Genomic DNA, 23,481 nt, shown 5'->3' on the forward strand with positions numbered 1-23,481 from the left:
CCCTTCCAAATAAAAACTCTCCCAGCTACATGCACTCACACTACTGGAGTTAGAAGCGGCTTCTTCAGCACGTGAGCCTCCAAGTTCCCGAGCACGAGCTCCGCCATCTTCTTGCGCGTCTCCAATATGGCGCTTCCAACATGGGGCAAAAGCACCACTTTGTCAAGACCAAACAGCTGCTCCGGTACCTCAGGCTCATGCTCGAACACATCGAGCCCAGCCCCACCAAGCCTTCCTTCTATCAAAGCTGATACAAGCTCAGGAGCCGCGACCTATGTTTATAAACACACCCTTTGGGCCCAGCGTGTCTATGACTTCACAGTTGATGATGTGGTACGTTTCTTCTGTTAGTGGGCAAGCAACGACCAGGATCTGACAGTTAGATGCCAAGTCTATGATGTTAGAATAGTATTTGTGTTTTGAGTTTGGCTTCTGAGATCTTGAGTAGTAGCTGATTGGGCAGTTGAATGCTTCGGCTCTCTTGGCAATGGCTGAACCGATCCTGCCTAGCCCTACAATGCCTACAGATTTGCCAGTGAACTGCATGGAGGAAACATTCTCGAAGAAAAGGTAAGTGAGTTGGCTAAGAAACCCGGAGGGCTGCTTTGATGCACACCCCAATGGAGATCTGAATAGGAAGGTGTTTGAAACGGTGCTTCTTTCACCGACGACTGGCAGAAGTGCATCTATCATTGATGTGCTTCTGCCCCAAAAATTCATACAGTTGACTTCACAGTCCAATCACTGAAAGGGGAAGCGGATTGGCTGGTGTACCAGACACCACCGACCTGGCTGGTGTGTTGAAGTCACCAAGTTCTTTGGGTCGCATGATGAGGTATGTGATATATCCACACTATCGCTCCATTTTGCAAGATCATTTTAGGGCATGAGACCAAATGAGGTAGATTTAAATCTCAAGTGGACCACACCTCATAATGCAGGGAGATTGGATACTTACCCTTAATTTCTTGGGGCCACATAAGTTTTGGATGAAGCTTATATTTGTGTTTTACTTTTCATTTATGTCTTTGTGACCATATAAACAGGTTGGATGACAGATAAACATCACTTTAAGTCCTAGGAAGATTAATTTCAACATTAGGTCATGTCATTATCCCCACTGCTTTCTGTGATGTGGTCTACTTAAGGTTTAGATCTACTTCATTTTAGGATGCACGCCTTAAAATGATTCCCCAAACTGAATGAAAGGTGTGGATATAATACATAAATCATGGTGTGGCCTACATAACTCAAAGACATCAACACAGCACAGAGGTCGGTGGTGTGCGTGCACCACGCAATATGCTTCCCACAAGTTTCCAGGACCAGACACGCAGGACACAGATGCGATTTGGCCAGTGACCCCAACACCGCACAGCTTGCTGGTGTCAGAGCTCCACGGGCATGAGCCCAAAAATGAGGTAGATCTAAATCACAGGTGGACCACACTGTAGTAAAGCAGCGTTGATTTATTTGCCATCTAAACTGTTGATAATGTCATCCACGTCTGGACGAAGAGAAAACACAATATCAGCTTGATCCAAAACTTTTGTGGCCCTAAAAAAAGTTTTCTGCAGTAGGCATTTGATCCCCTCTTTTTCTTGTAGTGTGGTACACCTGTGAATTAAATTTAGGGGTGCACACGGGTCGGTTTGGTCTGGTTCTGGGGTGAAACCATAACTGAATCATTCCTAACGGTTCAGGAAAATTGGAACCGGAACTAGACCGTTCGCACCGTAGAACCGAACTGGAATCAGACCGTAAAAACTAGTTGGGTTCTACTGTTCTGGGATTTTTATAATCCAGCCCAATGGAGAGAGATGCCTGCGAGGATGGGTATAGATGTGAGAGAGAGAGAGAGAGAGACAGTGGCTGGGTGAGGTGGAGCTGCAGCCAATGTGAGTTGGTGGGCGGCCGATGGCTGTCTTGTGAGAGAGATGAGAATGGAATGGGGGCTGGGGTGGCGTGAAGAGATTAGGGTTTTTTTTTTAATGTTTAAAATTTTTAAATATTTATTGCTTGGGATGGTCCGGTTATAAGTTCACTTCCAGGTTCGATTTCAAGTTCGGTTCACAGTTCAGTTCTCGGTTTGGGGTTACGTAGAACCGAACCGAACTAATCAGTTCTTCAAGGAACTGGAACCAAAACAGGTGCACTTCAGAATTCGTTGGTTCCAGTCCGATTCTACCGGTTCCATGTGCACCCCTGATTAAATCCACCTTATTTTTGGGCTCATACCTCAAAATGAGCTGACAAAATGGACAGAAGGAGTAGATAAAACACATACATCATAATGAAGCCCACACAGCTTTGACACCATCTAGCAGGCTGGTGTTGGGGTAACTAGCCAAACCGCGTCTCAGGACACCTAAATCACTGGCCAGCAAGAACACAGAAAAATTGAAAAATAAAAGAAGAGAGAGAGAGAGAGAGAGAGAGAGAGAGAGAGAGACCCAGACCTTTGTAGTCAACTCAAAATCCCCCTTCTCCTTCCACTTCCCCTCCCTAACATACCGATCAGACGCGCAGATCTTCCTCAACGTCGCCAAGATCAACCCTATCGCAATGTCCGCAACATCGTCAGTCAACACATCAGGCGTGTTCGTGACCCTAATCCCTCTCTCCCTACACTTACCCAGATCGACCTTGTCCAATCCGGAACTGAAGCAGGAGACAATCTCAAGGTTAGGAAGAGCATTGATTATATCAGCGTCGGCGGCGATGGTTGAGTTTCCAATAATGGCACGGATCGATTGGGAGTTCTTCTTCAGGAATTCGATCCTGTTTGCGGTGGGAGTTTGCCAGAGCCTGAAGAGCTTGTATCGCTTCTCGAGCTCTTTCTCGAGGAATGAATCCTTGGAGTCGGTTAGAAGGACGCCTATGGTTTCCATTTCTAGGATTAGGATTTTCGAATTTTCTTTCTTTCGCTGCTGAAAGTTTCTCTTTTGTTATCCTTTCCCTCACTCTTCTTGGAAATGGCGGGGAAATGATGTGGTAGAGAGGAAGCGGATTGGCTTGTGTACCTCAAGCCAGCTGTATAGCTGCTGTATTGACGTCAGTAAGTTCCGTGGTATCATCATGAGTTATGTGTTATATCCAAACCGTCCATACATTTGGAGATCTCTTCTTAAGGCTAAAGACAAAAAGTAAGATAGATGTAAATATCAAGTGGACCATACTTCAAAAAGCAGTGGGAGATTGAACGTCTACCATTGAAACCCTTTTGGGGGTCATAGAAATTTCCGATCAATATGAAATTTTTTTGATCCTCTTTCATCCATGTATTTTTGACATTATTAACATATTGGATGTAAAATAAACGTTATGATGTGCCTTAAGAATTTTTTTAATGGTGAAAATAATTATCCTCGCTGCTATTTTTGGTGCGGTCCATTTTAGCTTTGGATATGATTCATTTTCTTTCTAATATGATCTCGAAAAATGGATGAACGGTGTGGATATAATAAATACATCATTTTTGGGCCCGTGTAACTTTGATCTCCTTTGAACCGTTCGTACAACACAGAGCTCGAGGAGCGTCGGCGCTCGTCTACGTGCGACACGTATCTACAGCAGCTATATAGCTGGTGTGTGGCACACCAGCCAATCCGCTTCCGGGTAGAGATGGTAGTAACGATAATATGGTAGGGCCGACTCTTGTCTGAAGTACACATGGCAAGGTGAATTGTCATTTGGAACCGTCCATCTAGTTTCATCTGCTATTGATGGAAAATCAATCAATATATACTTAGATTGGACCATCCTATCCATCTGATGAGTTTATTTCAAAAGTTATCTTAAAGTACGAAAATTATTGACGGTGTACATTCAGCAAGGAAAAGTGAAGAAAAATGATTTATAGAAATTTTGAAATTGAAGATCTAATCCATCCATAGTATGGGACACCATATGGACAGCCCTGATTGGCATAATACTGCCACATGTACTGTGGGGAAGAGATGGTGCACGGTATTTTTTTTCTCATCAACACCAAGCGGGCTTCTTTCTGTGTGTATTAGATTAAGAGCACGGTGGATGGTGGATGGAACTAGTGCAGAAATCATCCGTGCTCGAATGAGATGGACGGGGGAGTATCCTGCGCAGGTATGAAAAAGGAATACGAATTCATGATCTCGGCCATTCATCAGGTTACCCACACTCCCTGAAGTCCGTAGATCTAAAATAATGATGGTACACTCATCTGTGGGAGCAGATTAGATGCGGCTCTGGCCTCACCCAAGACAGTGCATTCCTTGCCGTGGGGCCCACCTTGATGTATATTTTATATATCCAAACCGTCCATACGTTTTTCCAGATCGAAGATCCAAATAGTAGGTGACCATACCGTAGGAAAGAGTGATGATTGAATGTCCCGCATTTTAAAACTTCCTAGGGCCCACCGTCATGTTACCTTGCCATCCAACCTATTGATAATGTAAAACAAAAAAAAAAAAACCTGTTTTAAGGTAAAAAATAAATACGAACTTCATGCAAAATTTTTATGGCCCATAAAATTAGGTTTCTAATGGTAAATCAAAACTATTTCTTGTAGTATAGTCTACTTAAGATTTGGATCCGCTTCATTTTTGGGCTAATAACCGATAATGATGTGAAACAACGGATGGATGGAGTAGATATAGAATATATAAATCAAGGTGAGCCCCACGGTAAGGGCCATACCGTACAAGATGCTGTCGGGCTGTACCTAATCCGCTCTCCTCATGGGTTCACGCGTTTGTACGAATGTGATGGAAGCGGATCGGTGGGTGTAACACACCACCGAAGTCGCTGGTGTGTTGACGTCACTAAGCTTTTTGGGTCCCACCATCAGTTATGTGTTATATCCAAACTGTCCATCCATTTGGCAAGCTAGTTTTAAGGCTTGAGCCTAAAAATAACAGAGATCCAATGATCAAGTGTACCACACTGCAAAAAGCAGTGGTGGATTGAACATCTTCCATTGAAAGCCTTCTGGGAGTCACAAAAGTTTTGGATCAATATTATATTTGTTTTTCCTCTTCATCCAGGTCTTTGTGGGATTATTAACGGATTTGATGGAAAATAAACATTATGGTGGGCCCTAAGAATGATTTAACGGTGATAATCATTCTCCCACTGGTATTTCTGGTGTGGTCCACTTGAGACTTGGATATAAATAATTTTTGGTATCTTGAAATAAAATGATCTCGAAAAGCGGATGAATGGTGTGGATATAATAAATAGATCATTTTGGAGTCCATATAACTTTGATCTCCTTTGAACCGTTCGTACAGCTCGGAGCTGGAGGAGCGTTAGCGCTCGTCTTCTCACGACACGTACGCACTTTTCAGCCAGGTCGGTGGTGAGTCTGGTAGACCAGCCCATCCGCTTCCGCTATTTAGCTAACAACTTTTCTAACTAAGCCCACGCGCGTGTACAAGACAGCTATTGCATATGCCAGCGTGTGGCACACAGATGAAATATCCAAGCCATCCATCAAGTGTACCTCACTGTTTTAGATGCTGAAAGATGAAGGCAGTCCACTTAGTAGATGTTCGATGATGTTAGAAATAAGTGGATGGGTTAGGTCGATCATTTCCAACCGTATATTTGTTCAGTTAATCGTGGCCCACCTGATTCTTGAGACATGAAATCTACGCAGTGGTGTCCTTCTGATGGATGACTTGGAATGCTAGCACGTACGACTTGTATACGCATGTGGGCTTGATTTTGCTACATGCCATCTATTGTGTCTGGTATACATTGGATTCTCGTGATTATTGAACCAGTACCACGTTTTCTTTTTCCTGCCGTTATGTCACGTGTGTGGTCGGTCGAATCTGAGAAGATTCGCATGTTGGTTATGATCGTTTGTATGTTGATTTCGGACGCGGATTGCGCCATACCCCGCCTGGATGGTAATCCGTCCGTGCAGGGATCTGTGGGTCCCACTGTGATGTAATTTTTTTAATCCACGCCGTTTCATCGCTTTTCTCATATCATTTTAAGGTATGATAAAAAAATGAGGCAGGTATAAGAGTTAACTGGACCACAAAGTGGAATTTAACGTCCACCATTAAAAACTTTTCGGGAGCTGGAGAAGTTACGGGTGAAGCTGATATTTGTTTTTTCAATTCATCCACGTCTACATGACCTTATGAATAGGTTGGATGGTAAAAAAACATCACGTTTCAACGGTGGGTGTCATTATCACTGCAGCTTCCTTCAGTGTGGTCCACTGGAGCTGTGTACCTGCTTCATTTTTTAGATTATACTTCAAATGATCGGAGAAAAGCAATTAACTGTGTGGATAAAACACTTACATTACAGTGGACCCCACGGAGCCGGGCCCGGACGGATTACCGTCGGGGCGGGGTAGGACGCAATCCGCGTCCGTTGATTTCAGTGGGATTCCCCCACACGACGGAAACGGATTAGCTATGACCCTGCCACTAGCCAATGGCTAGTGATCGGTGCTCTGTGGGCCCCACCATGCTGTATATGTTTCATCCATGCCTTCCAACCATTCTTTCATGTCATTTTATAGTATTAGCCCAAAAATAAGGTTGATCCAAGTATAAAGTGGACTGCACAGTATTGATTGAACGCCCACCATAAAAAACTTCATGGGGGCCGCAAAAGTTTTGGATCAGATTTTTTTTTTTTTTTTTTTTCTTTTCATTCAAGTGGACCCTAGGAGTTTTTTAATGGTGGACATTCCATCACTACTGTTTTCCCATGGTGTGGTCCATCTGAGATTTAAATCTACCTCATTTTTCGTATCAAGCTTTAAAATTATCTTTCAAAATGGATAGACAGCGTGGATAAAACACATACGTCATGGTGGGTTCCACATAGCACTGACCACTAGCCACCTGGTCGGTGGCAACGTCGCTAGCCAAACCATGTCCCCACCTGACGCTTGTAGGAAAGCACATTGTGTGGCGTGATACGCATAGAGGTGGGCATCGAGTCAAGTCGAACTGGACTGGGTCCAACTCGAATTGATCCGATTTTTCCAAGAACATGATTCGAAATCGATCTGATCTGGGACCAAGTCCAGTAGGGCTGACTCGATCTGATCTGAATCCTTGCTGGCCTGACCCGAACTGAGTCCGATTCGGTTAGGGAAACCGAATCGAGTCAAATCGAGTTGAGGCGAATAATAAAAAAGTGTATGGAGAGATGGGGGGGTGCGGCACAGTTCGGGTAGACAAAGAGAATGGAGGGATTAGGGCTTCGTTCGGGTGAGGCGAATAATAAAAAAGTGAAAATAAAAAAGTAATTATTACTTATATAGTACCCGATCGAATCGGATCGGATCGGTCCGAATTGGCCACTGATCTGAACTTGGCTCATTGTACGTTCAGATCTGAGTGGGCGTACTCGAACCGACCCAATCCTGGCCTTCGGTTCGGATCGGATCGAATCGGGTTGGATTCTGCCCAGCTCTAAATACGCGGCAAGGGAAGCGGATTTCACACTAAAGAAGCGTTTGATTTTCCAAACCTTTGGTAAATACACCGCTAATAGGTAATAATTATTTCACCGGGTAATTACGACATTGTTATTTATGCTTGATTTGACACTTACTTTTTTGAGCTCTAAAATCGAGGACACTGCTAAATATATGTGGGGCCCATCGTGATGTCCGTGTCTTATCCACACCGTCCATCTGTTATGCCAGCTGAATTTAGGGCTTGACCAAAAAAAAATGATGCTAATACAAAGCTCAAGTGGACCACACTACAAGATATAGGGAATCGAACATCTACCATTAAAAATGTATTGGTGCCATTATTTCCTTTAGGGCCTATTTGGTTTTCTAAAATAAACATAATTGCATAGTAAATAGGTAATAGTTATTTCCATGTGTAAGCATCGCATCGTTTTCGAGAATTGATTTGACTCTTACTTTTATCAATGCTAAAATCGAGGATGTTGCTAAATATTTGTGGGGCCCCCAATGATGTATGTGGATTATCCATATCGTCCATCCGTTATGCCAATTGAATTTAGGGTATGAGTCAAAAAATGAGTCAGATTTAAAGTTCAAGTGGACCACATCACAGAAAAAGGAAATCGAACACCCACCATTAAAAACTTCTTGGGGCTACTGTTTACTTTGGTATGGGCCACTTCAATGCTAGATCTACCTTATTTTTCGACTCATGCCTCAAAATGTCATGGTAAAATAGATGGACAACACGAATATGTCATATATATCATGGTGGAGCCCACAAATTTAAGTTAATCCTTTTGGACCATTTTCCCAAGTAGAAATACCTATCTATTTCCAAACAGGGTGGAATTATAATAAGTAGGTATTTACAGGGCATTTACAATGAATTTGAAAAGGCAAACAGGCCCTTAGTGTGGGCCACTTGAATGTTGGATCAGGGTCATTTTTTTGGCCCTTGCCTCAAAATGTTATGCTAAAACTAATGGTTAACAGTGTAGATATATCATATATATCATGGTGGGGCTTAGAAATTTAAATCAGTCTTTTTGACTTGGTTTTCAAAACATAAATGCAAGTGTGTTTTCAAACAGGTGGAATAATAATTACTAATTCCCGAGGTATTTACATGCGATTTGGAAAATCAAATACACCCTAAAGCATTTAGCAAGAAGTTCCTGCGCTGGAATCTTAAGTGGGTTTAATGGTGATGTTTGTGAGAAACGTAAAAAAGGTGGGTAAGAAAATTACTACCATTGAAAATTCCCTAGGTCGATAGTGATGTTTAAATTACATACATACCGGTTATAGCATCATTTCCACTGAGATGAACTGAAAGCACAAATATTATCCTGATTTAAAACTTCTATTGCCCCATGAATATTTCAACTGTGGATATTCAATCTTCACATTTTTGGCCCACTTGAGTCTTAGATCCAATTCATTTTTGACCCCATGTGTTAAAATGATTTTATAAAACAGATAGATTGGATGAATTTCTCACAAACTGCGCGGTGAACCCCCACCTAGATTTTTAGTGCAAGAACTTGTTGCGAAAGACTTTTGTAGGAAATCCAAGTCCAGGCAAGAAGGACACATACAATATAATTTTCGGGTGTAGCCATCTTGCAGAGTTCATACGATTTCTAATTAAAGCCAGAATTCTTATATTGATTCTTTATTCATCTTGTGGAGTTCAATCATACTGGGATTTTCAAGTGGAGTTTAAGTTTGCTTATTGAAATTTTTGCGCCCCCCATGATATATGCGCCGTACCCAAACTGTCCATCCATTTCATTAAATTGTTTAAGGACTTAAGCACAAATATCCAAAGCTCAAGTAGACCACACTGTGAAAAACAATGGGGATTGAATTGTCTACCATTGAAAACTACTTGAAAGTCATGATCGAGCTAATATTTGTTTTACCTTTAATCTAGGTGGGTAACCTTATAAAGGGGTTGGGTGATAAATAAACATCTTTATAGGACCTAAAAAGGTTTCAACCTAGTGAAACATTATCTCATGCCGTTAATTGACCTCGAAAAGTTGACGGTATGAATATAACATATAAATAATGATGGGGCTAATAGAAATCAGTGACTCGGGCATACCACCCATGCTGGTGGTATGTGATAGCACCACACGATCCTCCGTGACACACTATACAATCCACTTTCACTTTTTTGGAAGTGAATTATGTTGTATGCCACCACCATAATGTATATGTTATGCCCATGCCATTCATTTATTTGGCAAGGTCATTTTAAATTATGAGTCCAAAAATGAACTTAATCCAAAACTAAAATTATCTACACCATGCCTTTGAAATCTTGCTATGGTTCGCCATGATGTTTATTCCAGGTGGTCCTCACGGTGTGGCCTACCATTTTGATAGTACTGTTAGCCGGAAAGATGGTACGGTACCGTAATAAGTGGTACCTTGCTTATCGGTGATCAATTCTCTTTGGCCTGTGGCCCAATCACAGGCAGTGCCCACCAGTCCTCATCCCTACATGTGGGCCCACCTCGATGTATGCTGTCCATCCGTTTTTTTCTAGATCATTTTAGGGCATGGTTCCAAAAATGAGGCAGATCCAAATCTCAGGTGGACCACCCAGTAGGAATTGAATTCTCACCATTAAAAACTTATAGGGGGCACAAAAGTTTTGGAACAAGCTGCTATTTCCGTTTCCCTTCATCCAGGTCTGTGTGACCTTATCAACAGGTTGGATGGCAAATAAGCATTACAGTGCGCTCAGAGAAGTTTTTAATGATGGGCGTTCAATCATCACTATCTTCTTGTGGTGTGGTCTACCTGTGATTTAGATCTGCCTCATTTTTTGGATCATGCCTAAAATGATCTGGCAAAACGGACGGACAGCGTGGATATACAACAGAAATATCGAGATGGCCCCCACGGTCAGTGCCTCACACCTAATCTGCGCCCTCTACAAAGCAAACTATACAATAGATACCAGTAGTGTGCATGATCTTATAACCTATAATTTTGGCCATTAATCAGATTAGCTGCGGTGGGTAGGGAGCAATCTTGACCATTTATCCAATTGTTTTCAGTTGACCGTTAATCCAATTGGCCACAGTGGGTGGGGATGATTTCGACTGTCAGTCCGATCTCCTGTGGCTTAAGCTTAATCCGATCGTCCGCAATGGACCAGGGGATGTCACAATAAATTCACAGTATTCTAAGATCTCTACCCTTCAATCTTTAACCTACTTTATATTGGATATTTATTTTGCATTTTTCTTTAAACCGTCCATCTATAGCCCACCAATCGATCTTCTAATCCAGGAGGCTTTAGAGACATCCCCATTAAACAATGGGGCCCACGACAATTGGATGAAATGGTCATCTTGTTGACAACATCTCATTTTAACGGTTCATCTAATGGACAACAAATAAATGAATAGATCACTCATTGTCCCAAATCATGGGTCCCATAGTGCCCATTGCATGGATCAAAATGGATATTTCGCTCATAATCCTACTCTTCAAATGGATCCGTTTTACTTACTCTTTTTTTTTCACAACTCATCGATTAATTGTAGATTTGGCCAAAGCCCCATCTCAGTGCACCCCATTTTTGAGTGGTCAAGATGGACATTAGCATGCACGTGCACACTGGACGGGTGTGATACACTGCAGTCAGCTTGGGATGATATATTTTCTATTGGAAGGTAAGAAAAATGTATCACGCTACCACAGCCAATCAATCAATTCGTCCGTGGATGAGAGCATGCTGCATCATTTATCATAAACCATCTATCATGACCATACAATGGACACATGACTAGAGGATCCAGACCGTCCATATGTGGGCTCTGACATGGAAGCATCCGAATGGACTGCAGAGAATCACAAAAGTTGAGGTTGAATCCGTGGTGACAACATTGTAACCCTTAACCTAGGAGCTGCTCCAGAACACTGGCATTTTCGCACAGCTTACTGCAGATCATCATCAGCCAATTGAGAAATGCATTAGGATTTTGAACTGCATTCTCCCCAAGCGCTAATCAGGTGGACCACATCATGCATGATTCCTGGCCCAAAAATCAGACCCACCTGGTTATCAGGTGGGACATAACATGCACAAAAAATGCATTGTAAAAAAAGAATCCAACTAACAATCTGTATTTGACGTAGAAACGGTTCAACGTCCCAGCGGACAAAAGCACATGCATGATTAAATCAGGCCAGAGCAAACACACTCCCAGGCCGATAAATAACCTTGATTTTTTATTTATTTATTTGTTAGCTTGTTAGTGCACCCACTGTCAGTTCACACTTCAGTGTTAGCCACCCCCCACTAGGGCATCGACACCAAGACCTTAGTGTTGAAACGAGGTATCTTTCACTCAGTCTACCACTTGAGGATTGAGCACACATGCCACATTGGCACACACGGGGAGAGTGGGATTCAAGATCAAACTCTCACAAGTATCCATTGCAGGGTTCCAGGTAATTAAACAAGCAGCCATGGATTTTTCATTACTTCATCCAAAAAATCAATCTGATTAGAGATCGATATCTTCATTGTTTCACACATGAATCGCATCTAACAAATGCATTCCACCCATTACAATTAATAACAATCCCATGGAGCCACGAATCTCAGTTCCCAAATGACATTCATCCCAACTCAAATCAATACACTCACACCACTGGAGTTAGAAGCGGCTTCTTCAACACGTGGGCCTCCAAGTTCCCAAGCACGATATCAGCCATGTCCTTGCGCGTCTCCCATGTGGCACTTCCCACGTGGGGTAACAGCACCACATTGTCAAGACCAAACAGCTGCTCCGGTACCTCGGGCTCATGCTCGAACACATCAAGCCCAGCCCCACCCAGCCGGCCTTCTAGCAAAGCTGATACAAGCTCGGGCTCATCCACATGAGGGCCGCGGGCAATGTTTATAAGCACGCCCTTTGGGCCCAGCGTGTCGATGACTTCACGGTTGATGATGTGATAGGTTTCTTCTGTTAGTGGGCAAGCAACCACGAGGATCTGACAGTTAGATGCCAAGTCGATGACGTTCGAATAGTATTTGTATTTTGAGTTTGGCTTCTCGGATCTTGAGTAGTAGCTGATTGGGCAGCTGAATGCTTCGGCCCGCTTGGCAATGGCTGAACCGATCCTGCCCAGCCCCACAATGCCCACAGATTTGCCAGTGAACTGCATGGAGGAAACATCAGGGTGGGTGAGTTAGCTAAGAAGCTCCAGGGGCTGCTTGGATGCACACCGAGATCCAAACAGGAAGGTGTTTGCAACAGTGCTTAACCAGCAGAAACGCATCTATTCTAGATGTGCTTCTGCCCCAAATCCCCATCTGGGTGACTTCAAGTGTGATCATTTTGTCTGCACAGAGGAAAGGTTGCACCACATATCCCATCTGCCTCAAACAGGCAATTCATTTGCTTTTTCTTTTTTCTTTTGTTTCCCTTTAATGGATGTACCATATACATAGAGTCAACGCTAAATGTTCAATTCCAACCGAAACAGTATATGCATTGCTCTGTTAAATTAGAGATGGACTAAAGAACAATTGCAATATTGTTTCTGCAACAAACAAGAGTCATCTCTACAAACAAGATTAGTAGGTGATTACCCCATAAAAATAGTGTTGCAACTCAACATTATAGCATAAAGGCATGCGTACCTTACCTTGTAACTCATCAGAAGTAAACATAGTTTAACTGTCATTTTATATCAACTTTATGCTGGCAGTCACCCTTTGCACCCATATGTACATACACCAAGCAAACAGGATTCCTACCAACAAAAGATCCGCACGCACGCACCATGTGCTGGACTATTGATAGACTAAATCCTTACTCCTAAAATTAAATAACTTGAGTGACAACTTTCAGGGCCCACCGGTTTTGACAGGACAACTGGACTGAGTGAGTAGGCCACACATGTGGATCACTAGATCACTAATTGGACTACTATTAGTGAGTGCGATCGGTATGGCCAGATTGTAGATCATAGTGATGATTGATTGCCATGATTATGGACCCACATGGCAGATTTGAGGATCAGTTCATTGATTTGTCAGAGCCTGTACACCTTTGAGAGTTGGCACGTACACATACACGTAATGTTCAATCCTATAATACTCTGATCTTTCTTATTAGTAATTTAGAAGTTATAGTAAACCATACTAATTAGGCTACAAACTCATTTTCAATACTATTTGGAAATATAAAAGCATGATTACAACTTTTTCTTCTCTTTTATAACTGACTTTAGTTGTAACCTTATCTTCAGATTTTTTTTTTCAAGATGATGTATACTTTATTAAGAAGAGAGAGGAAACGAGATAACATCCTTGCTAGCTAACAAATCTGCTATGCTATTTATCTCTTTCAACATTGGCCAACGAAATGTTTAGCCAAGATAATGTGGGGGCATTGTCACACCGGGCTCGAGTGGGGTGGCCTGTGAGATGTAGGAGCACACTCGAGGTGGTTGGCCTGCATAACCCATGGATTTGGGGCCCGTGGATGTAGGTGACTCGTGTGAGGCGGAGCCCATGGATTTGGGGCACATGAGGAGGGTTCGGCCGAGGACCTAACCCATGGATTTGGGGCCTGGGCTATGAGATAAAGGGATTAATTCGTCATGCTCTAACAGTTCGAGCTTTTAGAGGAAGTGGTTAATTGTCCTGCATCAAATCGGTATCAGAATGGGAGGTCTCATGTTCGAGATTCCTCACCGGGGGTGATTAATGCTGGGACATTTTAACACCGGGCTCGAGTGGGGTGACCTGTGGGATGCAGAGGCACACTCGAGGTGGGTGGCTTGCATAACCCATGGATTTGAGGCCCGTGGATGCGGGTGACTCGTGTGAGGCGGAGCCCATGGATTTGGGGCCTGTGGATGTGGGTGACTTGTGTGAGGGGGAGCCCATGGATTTGGGGCCCACGAGGGGGCGGAACCCATGGATTTGAGGCCCATGAGGAGGGTTCGGCCGAGGACCTAACCCATAGATTTAGGGCTTGGGCTATGAGATAAAGGGATTAATTGGTCATGCTCTAACAGTTCAAGCTTTCAGAGCAAGTGGTTAATTAAGCTTCCTTGAGAGTTGGCTTCGGCCTTGGGGGCATATGAACGGTTCCCCCCTCATCTGAAGGGCACTGCATGCACCACATAGCTTCAGATTTCCAACAAAGGAGCCATCAAATTAAGCTCCAAATCCCGTTTTGCAGGGTCTTCCAATGGGCGCTAACACTTTCTTTCTTGGGAGCACCATAAATCACCTCTTTCATCAGATCAGTGGGAAACATCCCATAGAAATCTTTTCAACATAATGCCCATTTGATGAGAATGCTTTTTATCTTCTCAATAACCTTCAAGACTGAACAACCGGTATAATTAAAATAGGATTGCCTCCCTCTTTTAGAAGCTCCCAACATATTGAATGGGAGGATAGTCGGAACACTTTCCCTCTTTTCTTGAAAGCTCCCAATCCTAATCTTCTAAAAACTTCACCAAAGGTTTTTACCTAATCCTCTTGATCTTCCACTATCTTACGCAAAGGAAAGCGTTCATGCACAGCTCATCCACTTACCAACTTCATTTCTTATAATTTCCTTTCACCGTCATATTGTGCATTCCTTTTCAATATCTCTTCTATCACAATTCCTTCAAGTGTTCGTCAAGCTTTCGGCTCCTCAATGAAAGCAAGCCATGTTGGAGGAAATGCATGTATTAGGGGGAAAAAAAAAAATCAAACCTGGGATATTGTTAAAGTTGTCTCATGGAAAAAAAAGGCAGTTACATGTAAATGGGTTTTTCCTATTAAACATAAACCAAACGAAGAGGTTGAACGCTACAAAACTCATCTTGTGGCCAAAGGTTTTACTCAAACCAAGGGGGTGGACTTCCACGAGACTTTTACTCTTGTTGTGAAACTTAATTCTATTCACATGTTACTCTCCCGGACTGCCAATTTATTACGGGCTCTCCATCAACTTGATGTCAAGAATGTCTTTCTCCATGAGAACCTGCATAAAAAAGTGTATATGGCACCTCCTTTGGGTTTTCTACCAATTGTAGAGAGTGATTTTGTTTCTAAGCTCCACAAAACCATTTATGGCCTGAAGGAATCCCCATGAGCCTTGTGTGAACACTTTCAACATGTACTAGCGAAGTTTGGATATTCATAAAGTTATGTTGACCATACTATGTTCTTCAAATGTATCATTGGTCTCTCTATTGTTATTGTATATATGGATGACATCATTGTCACCGATGATGATAATGAAGTCGTTAAAGGTGTTTCTCAATAAAGAATTTGATATTGAAGATTTTGGATCGCTTTGATGTTTTAAGGATTGAAGTTGCAAGATCTCAATATGGTATTATTATTTCTCATAGAGAATGTACCCTTGATCTTCTCTGTGACTGTGGTTTTCTCACTACTAAGCTTTTAGACACTCCTATTGAACAAAACCACCAACTCGCACTTGATAGTGGTGATCCTTTACCTAATGCTGGCTTGTATCAACACCTTATTGACAAACTCATCTATTTGACCATTATTCATCCCGACGCAGTTAGTGTAGTTAGTCAATTTATACATGCTCTCCACAAGAGTCACTCGGATGCAATTTATTGTATTTTGGAGTATCTTGAAGGTTCACCTGGATGGGGAAATTCTTTATTCTCCACATGGTCATCTTCATGTTGAGGCCTATACTAATGCAAACTGGGTTAGCTCTCCTTCTAATCACTGATCTACTTTCGATTATTGCGCCTTAGTAGGTAGGAATCTAGTGACATGAAAATGGAAAAAAGCAATTTGTTGTGGCCCGCTCTAGTTTGAAGCAGAGTATCGGGCATGGCTCATGGTGTATGTGCGCTACTTTGGCTGAAGATCTTTTTTACTAAATTGGGTCTCCCAAACTCTTCTTCCATGACGCTACACAGTGATAATTTTGCAACCATTCACTTCTCTAACCTTGACTATTATCAGCACACCAAACATATCGAAGTTGATTGTCATTTTACCCGGGAGAGAGTGGCTTCCAAGGATGTTTACATGTCATATAGAAAGTCGGATGATCAACTCACCGATTTTCTAACCAAGGGCACACCAGTCATCACCATCTTCTTTGCCCATGTTCGAAGCTGGGCACGATTAGTGTCCAAGATCCAGCTTGAGAGGGAATGCAGGGAATATGAATGTATATGTAAATATGTGCGCATGAGTATTCTATGTTTGTAGTTTTCAAAAATTAATTCTTTTCTTAGTGTAACTTTGTTGATTATTTAAATTTATTTGTTATATATAATGTAATATAATATAACTCAACATACAGATGGCCTAATAGTCAAACTACAATGAAATGGGTAAATAAACCCAATCACTTGTAGTAATTAGACAGATTTTCTTAATTTTTTGGATTTTTTACCTTTAAAATAAAAAATAAAAAATTTGCCATCAGCCTGAGCAATTGCTTATGCGATTATGCGATCGCACACAACAACACTACTTTCTACTCCTAACCTATTGCACTCCACTTCTACATTACAACTTTCACTCCTTTTCACACCTTTATGTTCACCATCTTCTTCGTCTTCATTTTTTGCCATTTTAACATTAACATTTGTTCTTTGCTTACATTCATGTGAACAACAACCAAGCTGGTTGAGCATTTCAGATTTTGACACCCCCTCCAATTTTGTAGGAAGGGCCAAAAGATGCTTAAGACCTTGGTTTATAGTCTTTCCTTTTAACTTCTTTTCGACCCACAATACATAATGATGGTCCTTGTCCACACTACTTCGCTGCATTACTGATAACTTGAGTTGAAGCTTACTAGCAAGCAAGCAAACACATCAGGATCGTCTAATTCTCAGAGTTGGTAAACCCAATACTTCATGAGCTATTAGAATTCCTTCGCACAACATTGCATGTTCTGACCTCCATGAGTGAGGGCTTAAAATTTATATTAGAGATTGGAGAATTATGTCAAAGCAAAAAAATTTGCTCGAGCCACTCTCTTCTCTTTTTCCAATTCTCGTTCTCGTTTTCTTGCTCACTCGCATTATTGAAGGCTGAGGTCCAACATGTAATCCTGAACCTCCCAATCTATTCAACACAAGTCACACCCTTATGATCTTACATCCCATCCCATCCAAATATTGTTTCATCTTTGCCAACCAATCTAAGAACTCATTGGGATGCAATGATTCTTTGTAACTACAGCAAATAAACCTTCCAACCAACTCAAACTCCCTCTAATTGCACTCACATCTAGGGTTACCTAGTTGGAGGTATTTAATATATATATATATATATATATATATATATATATATATATATATATATAGGGAAAATGGCAAAAAAACAAATGTTGCTTTTGTTACCATTTTTAAAAGCAGATCTTTAGTCCCACATTAGATAGAAAAAGGGACTTTAAAGTGTCTATAAGAAATTTCTCTCTATAGTATTTTGAATTGGTGCAAGACTGTGCACAAGCCCGTACACGCATCCAAGCCTGTCTTGGTGGAAAAATTGGCCTGGAAACTAGGCGTGTGCACCCATTGGAGTCCCTTTCTTGAGTCTTGACGGACCTTGGTTTTGACAAAATTTGATTTTCAATAATCCTCATAATTAATCTTCTTCTTCTTCTTCTTCTTTTTTTTCTCTTTTTTTTTTTTTGCAATTGTAGGACTCTCTTACAAAATGGCCCGGTTTGCCACATCCACACACATAACAACCAGCAAATTTATCCTGATCTGCATGTTTCTTATTATAGTTCTTAGGCCTCAACTTTGGCATAGGCTTCTTTTCGAATTGATTGGGGTTGTTCATCTTTAGGTTATTGGGTTTTCCCTTCAGATGGACCTTCTCATTCAATACATTAATTTAGAAACTTCCTCCCTTATTTCCTCATTTTTATCCTGCAGCATTGCTTCTTCCTCGATACAAAGGAACACTATAAGGCTCTCTATGGACAATTCCTTAGTTTGTGACACAAAGTTTTTAGAATCATTCCAAGATGGAGGCAGTTTTTCAATGACGATTGCCACTTGGAACAACTCGTCCAGTTTAATTCCTTCATAGACGATCTCATGGACTATCAGATTGAATTGTTCATATGTTGAACGACAAACTTATCGTCCACCATCTGTTATTTAAAATACCTACTAACGGCATACTTCTTCACACCTGCTTCTTCTATTTTATACTTCTTTTCTAGGGCAGACCATAAATCGGTAGAAGTGGCATAATTATGGAAGAGATCATAAAGTTGATCCGACTTTGCACTCAGTATGTAATTCTTACAGAGATAGTCGTCTTTATCCCACATCTGACGAACAGCTGTTAGTGTTGGTTCATGCAAATCCAAGGGTTTTAGTATGTTTATTACATATGCCACGTGAAGAGTTGTAAAGTAGAAGAACATCTTCTGCCTTCACCTCTCGTAGTGTTGTTAGACGAATGGACTTGTGGTCGATCGAAGCATTTGCAGTGATTATGAGGACTGTGATATCTCAAAATTGTTGAGGAAAACTAAGCAGGAAATAGAATGAATCAACAATAATTGGAACCCCACACCTATTTGGAAGAATCGGAATCGTCGAATATCAATTAATGTTGGAACGCAACACGGACGGTGTCTTCCTCTTTGAGATAGCTCACGCCCCTTGGCTAAATCAACTGGTGCACCACGCTCCCCAACGTACGAACACTCTCCTTCAATTGCCCAAAGTGGGGGAAAAAAAAAAAAGAAGGGATTTTTTATTTTTATTTTAGCACAGAGAAGAAAGAGGGATTTTATGATAAACCTTAACTGACAGAAAATCCTTTTTAATTTAACGTTGCGAAAACTGATTATGAAACATTCCATGTCATTGAGGTGGCCTAAAAAGAGGGGAAACATCTCTCGTAGTGGAAGTGGTCAAAGGTAAGTGAGCCACATCCAATGGATTAAAAAATAAAATAAAATAACAGATAAATTATAAGGATCGGGGGGGGGGGGGGGGGGGGGGTTGCAAAAGCAAGGCCCATCAAGACTCAAGGAAGGGACCCCGATCAATCCCACTGAGGCCAGATTTCCGCCTGTCCCCCGCGTGCGAGTATTCGAGTACATGTTTCTGATTAACTAGTTTCCGAGCCAATTTTCCCACCAGCCCAAGCTTGCACGCAAGTACATGCTTGTGCATAATGTTGCACCAATTCAAAAGGCTATAGAGAGGAATCTCTTATAAATACTTTAAACACAATTTTTCTATCCAATATGGGGACTATCAATTTGCCTTTGAAAAGGATAACAAAAGCAACACGGGTTTTTTGTCTTTTTCCCAATTTTTTATTATTCTTTTTTTGAAATACCTCTAACAACTCTACTTCGATCCATGGGGTTTTCCGTTCCATCTTTTTTTTTTTGAAAAGGTATCTTCAATTCCATCATTGCATTCAAAATTTTCAAATATGCTTATTCTTCTAATCCCTCGCATGATCTACTTCATTCCACCACAACATCAATTGCTTTTGTTGATCTAACTTATCACGCATTGTGCATTGTGACTTCTAGATTTTTATTGCTTTAATTGTTAGATCTCCAATCTACAAAGCAAGCTACACAAACGTACAACCATTCTGGACATCTGATAGTTGGGTCAAGATGATCAGTTGATCTAGTGTAGATCAGACCCTCCATTAAAGATTGAAAAATTGGAGCTATATGATCAATCAGTTCAACATAGAAACCATTGGCTATATAATCAATTCAATACAGAAACCTGTATCTATATGATCAAACCATATAAATCCAAGTTTTAATCAATCCAACCCCTTAATTAATCCTTCAATGGTGTAAAACAGTCTATGCTCCTTAAAACAAACCTAAGTAATCAATAATCTCAATCAATCACTTCATTTAATCTCAGCCACTCATCTCTTTTAATATATACTCCTTAAGACAAACCTAAGCAATCTTTCACAATAAAAAAAACCTAAGCAATCAATAATCTCAATCAAACACCTCTTCTAATCTCAACCACTCATCCTTTTAATATATACTCCTTAAAACAAACCTAAGCAATCAATAATCTCAATCAATCACCTCATTTAATTTCAGCCACTCATCTCTTTTAATCTCAACCGTTACAAAAAGACCCCTAATAACACCCATAAAAAACACAAATACGATACTCTACTGCCTTAGCTTTCACCAAGTTTCTAAATATAAAAACACCGGTCAGCTACCAAATGAACGTAAATTGGCCAAATGAAAGTGGCAGCTACTGGAGCAAGTGCAGCAGTTGTGTCATTGTAACGAATTATGAAGGGTCATAATGCCATTGATAACGTTATTATCACACTGTAACTCCTATTAGGGCAAAATCCCTCTTAGCTTTGGCCGTCCTTGAAACTACTCTTACCATGATCTTTCTATTCTCTCCACTTCGGCTAGATATGGCCATGATCCGAACCTCTCCCTTGCCGCAGCTTCCACCACATCAGTTTTGCCCCCCCACCAAAACGCCATTATCAACCTGCTGAAGGTCTCATCAGCACTCAGGAGATTCCTTGAACATTTCAGTTTTCAGACTCTCCCGCCTTCCTTTCAGCTTAACTCCATCCAGATATACATTGGCCCATCAACGGGCCATGTGTACAAAGGGGATGAATGATTACAAGATTCAATAGAAGTCCACATTCAATATGCATTGTTTCCCACCATATGCAGGGACCAACCTAATTTTTGAGCTAGAACGTCTAAACAGCAGGGCCCACCTGATAAGTGGCCTGGATTTTGAATGCGTGTGCTGAGTCCTCTCCAAAGCACTCTTCAAAAATCTCACTTGATTTTTTTTTATGAAAGACCTTCAAAAATCTCACTTGAAAAATCGCCATCTAAATTCAGAAGAAATAATTAATGATAATGAGATTGAGGTCTCTGATGACTAACAGCAAAGTTCCCAATTCCGCATAAGTTCTGTAAAAGATGAATTTTTTGGTTCAGAGATCATGTTTAGTGATCAGAGCATCGATCTGATGGGACCCATTAAGAACCTGAAGCAACCCAAAAGTCTCTCAGAACAGACACTGAGGACACTAAAATCACTGGCCAGCAAGAACACAGTCGACCATTCTGATCAAAATCGAACTCCCTCACAAAACAATAACAACAACAACAACAACAACATTGAAAAAGAAAAGAGAGTGAAAACCCTGACCTTTGTAGTCAACTCGAAATTCCCCTTGTCCTTCCACTTCCCCTCCCTAACATACCGATCAGACGCGCAGATCTTCCTCAACGTGGCCAGGATCAACCCTATCGCGATGTCCGCGACATCGTCGGTCAGCACATCGGGCGTGTTCGTGACCCTAATCCCTTTCTCCCTACACTTGACCAAATCGACCTTGTCCAATCCAACGCTGAAGCAGGAGACGATCTCGAGGTTGGGGAGAGCGTCGATCATATCGGCGTCGGCCGCGATGTTTGAGTTTCCGACAATGGCATGGATCGATTGGGCGTTTTTCTTGAGGAATTCGATCCTGTTGGGGGAGGGAGATTGCCAGAGCCTAAAGAGCTTGAATCGCTTGTCGAGCTCTTTCTCGAGGTATGAATCCATGGGGTAGGTTATAAGGACGCCTAGAGCTTCCATTTCTAGGGTTAGGAATTTAGGATTTTATTCCTTCTGCTGCTGAGAGTTCAGCCTCTTTTTCTCTCCTCTGCTCTTGGAGATGGCGGGGGCTCTATCTTATAGTCTCGGCGAGATGCGGCTGTAGAAGTACGCGGATTCGGTACTGCCCCCACCTGTTCCAAGCTCGGGACAGTCGGGGACTATTGAGGGGTCAACGTGATGTATATATTCTATCCACACCGTCCATTCAGTTTTCAATATCATTTTACCTTAATTACATAAAAATGAATCAGATAAAAATCTCAAGTGGACCACACAGTGGGGATTAAACGCTTACCGTTGAAAACTTCTTAGGGGCCTCAGTAGTTTTGGATCAAGCTGATATTTCTGTTTTCTCTTTATCCGTGCCTATATACCTTTCGAACAGGTTTATGGAAAATAAACATCAAGTGGGCCCTAGGAAGGTTTCAACGGTAAGAGTCATTAGCACTGCAGCTTCCTTTGGAATGTTCCATTTGAGCCTAGGATCTGCCTAATTTTTGGGCTCATAGCCTAAAATTGTATTGAAAAATGGGTGGACGGTGTGGATAGAATCCATACAAAACGGTGGCCCCTAAGATTCCCAGTCTGTACTGAGCATGGTACAGGCCGGGTAGTACCCAAACCTGGTCCGCGGTAGAACCGGTAGGACTATAATATGGTAGAGCTGCCTTTAGTCTGAAGTACACGTGGCAAGTGAATTTTCATTCGGAATCGTTCGTTTAATTGCTTCTCCTATGGATGGAAGGTTAACTACAACGAATATGGACGATCCTATTCATCTGATGCGTTTATTTAAAAAGTGACCGTAAAATTACGAAAACTAAATTCATTAGCGAAAAATGAAAAGAAATTTGATTTATAGGAATTTTAAATTGAAGATTTAATCCATCCATAGTAAGGAACACCATTTGGGGGGTCCAGATCAGCACAATACTTCCACGTGTGTGGAGAGGTGGTGCACAGTATATTTATTCACCACTGACCGCAGCCGGTTTCATTTTGTTTGTTTTGGGTACTTTCACAGCCCGTCGCGAGCTCGGGACAGGCTAGGGCTCTGAGGGCCACCGTGACGTACGTATTTTATCCAAGCCTCAAATGGACCACAAAATAGGGATTAAATGCTTACCGTTGAAAAACTGGATAACAAATAAACATAGCTGTGAACCTTAAGAAGGTTTCAACGGTGTTGTGGCTCAATTGAAAATTAGACCTGTTTTATTTTTAGTATCATAATCTACAATAACATGGCAAAATTCATAGACGGTGTAGATAAAATACATACCCAATGGTGTTAGAGCCATAGTCGGTCCCGAGCTCCGGTACTCGCGGGGAATTACCCAATCCGCGCTCCAGAGGACGGTGACTTATTCACC

General features: G+C 41.6%; 1 pseudogene; it reads right to left on the minus strand.

Annotated features, from left to right (window-relative positions):
* Window positions 1–4: 4 nt before the first annotated feature.
* On the minus strand, window positions 5–22,258 carry LOC131249087 (uncharacterized; annotated as a pseudogene).
* Between the last annotated feature and the right edge of the window lie 1,223 nt (window positions 22,259–23,481).

Source organism: Magnolia sinica, chromosome 1 (assembly GCF_029962835.1).
Source record: "Magnolia sinica isolate HGM2019 chromosome 1, MsV1, whole genome shotgun sequence".
NCBI lineage: Eukaryota > Viridiplantae > Streptophyta > Magnoliopsida > Magnoliales > Magnoliaceae > Magnolia > Magnolia sinica.